The following is a 3,159-nucleotide window of genomic DNA, read 5'->3' as shown; positions in this document are numbered from 1 at the left end:
AAAAAAAAAAAAAAAAAAATGAATGCTTATTTCGCCAACAGCCCTGATCCTCCCTTGCTGGAGGAGAGAATGCCTGAAATCTTAACTTGGCAGGCAAGCCAGGATGGCCCCTTGCCTGGAATTCACTGGGCCCCTCCAAGAACTGACACTTCCAAGGCCACACGTAGGGTGACCATAAGCTATTATACACAGAACCCACCGGGTGAGGTGGGCATGCCTGTCATTCCAGCACTTTGGGAGGCCGAGGTGGGCGGATCACGAGGTCCAGAGGTCGAGACCATCCTGGGCAACAGTGAAACCCCTGTCTCCACTAAAATACAAAAATTAGCTGGGCTTGGTGGCTCCAGCCTGTAGTCCCAGCTCATTGGGAGGCTGAGGCTGCAGTGAGCCGAGACCACGCCACTGCACTCCAGCCTGACGCCTGGAGAAAAGGTGAGACTGTCTCAAAAAGTTAGCCGGGCGCGGTGGCACACGCCTGTAGTCCTAGCACTTTAGGAGGCTGAGGTGGGGTGATCACCTGAGGTCAGGAATTCAAGACCAGCCTGGCCATCATGGTGAAACCCCATCTTTAAAAAAAATACAAAGTAAAAAGTTATCTACCCAATATCCTTTATGTGCCTGCATTCAATCCTGTTTTTATGGCTGTTTCTGAAGCAAACAGCCATGGCTACAAACCACCCCCACCCACTCCCTGCCAGCCGTATAGGCCAAACCCTAACAAGCTTAAGAAACTGAAAGGTAATTGGATCACAGGGAGGCAAAGGTGGGCGGATCACCTGAGGTAAGTTCTAGACCAGCCTTACCAACATGTTGCCCAGCTCTACTAGAAATACAAAAATTAGCCAGATGTGATGGTGGAGGTCTGTACTCCCAACTACTCAGGATGCTGAGGCAGAATGTCTTGAACCCAGGAGGCAGAGGTTGCAGTGAGCAGAGATCGCACCATTGCACTCCAGCCTGGGTGACAGAGACTCAGCCTCACCAAAAAAAAAAAAAAAAAAGAACCCTCAATTCCCAGGTTTGCCATAGAATGACAGGCCCAGGTGGGTCAAACAAGGGGGAAGTTTTATTCGTTATCGTAGAGGACTTCCCTCCAACTAGGACACAGCTTTATGAATTGAAGAGGCAAATAGCCAAACAAAAGTCCCTTGAATATCAGAGCTTACTTCAACTTCAGATACTGTGTGGAATGGGCAAAGCAGCTGCAGGGGTTTGGGAACACCCCCATGGGACCATGACCAGCAGCCCTGGAACCGATGATAGGGAGGCTCATGCTTATAATCCTAGATGAGCGATCACCTGAGGTCAGGAGTTTCAGACCAGTCTGGTAAAAACCCCATCCACTAAAAATTAAAAAATTAGCCGGGCATTGTGGCTTGTGGCTGAAATCCCAGCTGCTGTAGAGGCTGAGGCAGGAGACTTGCTGGTCCAGGAGACAGAGGTTGAAGCTACTTGGAAGGCAAGCCTGGGTGACAGAGCAAGACTGTCTCATAAAAAACCCTACTAAAAATGAAGTTACGCCTGGTGCCGTGGTAACCCGTCATGTCAGGGAGGCCATCCGCCCTGGCAAGATGGTCAAGTCCCATCTGTAAAGGGGGGATGACTGATAACTAGAAGGTTCAAAGTTGGCCAATGAATGAGAGCCAATATTCTCAAGAGCATGGGGGCACACTGCTGTGCTGCCAGCTAAGGGTGGCGTGAGGGTGCTTATGCAGGAGGATCTTTGGAGCCAGGGAGGTCAAGGCCACCTGGAGCAGTGTGGGTGGGAGTTTAATTTAAAAAATCCCATCACCATCCACCTCCAGAGCTTTTTGTTTTTGAGATGGGGTCTTGCTCTGTAGAGGCACTCTAGTGACTGCAGCCTTCTCCCTCCTGGGTTCAGCCTGCTGGGTGCACTGACCAGAGGCACGTGCCAGAACATTTAACAGAGATAGGGTTTCGCAATATTGGTCAGTCTTGAACTCCTGAGCTCAGGCGATCCGCCCCTTCAGCCTCCTGAAGTGCTGGGATTACTAAAACTTCAAGATCTAGCAGGGATAGAAGGGAAACAATTCTAGGCAATTTCGTTTGAAGCAATTTACTTGGGTAGCAGAGAAAGCTTCAGTAAGGAAAGAGACAGGAGTCTCAGGTCTGTGATCCCAGCAATTGTGGGTGGCGGAGCCCACCTGAAATCAACAAACCAGCCTCAAAACAGAACATGGTGCTGCTCACATTTTATTTCTTTATTAGGAAATAATAATAAAAGGAAAAGTCAGACAGTGGCACTGTGTAGCAGGGTGCAGGAACTCTTACACATGGGCTAACAGTTCAGGAACAGGGTAGGCAATGATTCCCTTTAAACAACCAGGATTCCTAACGCCCTATCAAGGTTTTCCTTTACTGTTCATCTGTGGTCAAATCCCAGATCCTGCCCACCCCAGAATACATCCATTTTTATTAAAAGGAGCATACACTGGTAACCACAGAACAGAAACAAGGGAACTCCTGGTCAGAGTAGAAGCTGTCAGAGCCACAGGGTGGGCTGGCAGGCTGCCTTGAAGCAGGATCGGTCCTGATTCCCCACTCACACAGGGCTCCCCAAAATGGAAGCACTTCCCAGTACAGACAAATGGAATAGTGCCTCTATTTTGGGGATCCCAGCATGAGCTGCTCCCAAGGGAACTGCCACCACTGCATCTTTCTTGCCAGAGGTTGGCCTCCAATTATCCAAACACATGTTAAATGTCACCAATAAATATTGCTTGTTAAAAGGAATGTTAGCCGGGCTTGATGGCTCTGCCTGTAATCCAGGCTGAGGTGGGTGAATCATGTCAAGAGTTCAATACTGATCAACCTGGTGAAACCAGTCTACTAAAAATGCAAAAAATTAGCTGCGCATGGTGGCAGGCATATGTAATTCCAGCTACTTGGGAGGTGGAGGCAGGAGACATCACATAAGCCTGGGAGGTTGGAGGTTGCAGTGAGCAGGGGATGACTGTCCAGGCTGGAGCAAAACTGTTTTTTAAAAAGGAAAATTTGAGGCCGGGCATGGTGGCTCACGCCTGTAAGCAGGAGGCCAAGGTGGTCAGATCACCTGAGGTCGGGAGTTCAAGACCAGCCTGACCAATACGGTGAAACCTCTTTTAAAGAAAAGGAAGGCTGGGCACGGTGGCTCACGCC

This window comes from Cebus imitator, unplaced genomic scaffold (assembly GCF_001604975.1).
Source record: "Cebus imitator isolate Cc_AM_T3 unplaced genomic scaffold, Cebus_imitator-1.0 Scaffold235, whole genome shotgun sequence".
Taxonomy (NCBI): domain Eukaryota; kingdom Metazoa; phylum Chordata; class Mammalia; order Primates; family Cebidae; genus Cebus; species Cebus imitator.
Note: the sequence above shows the minus strand (reverse complement) of the source record.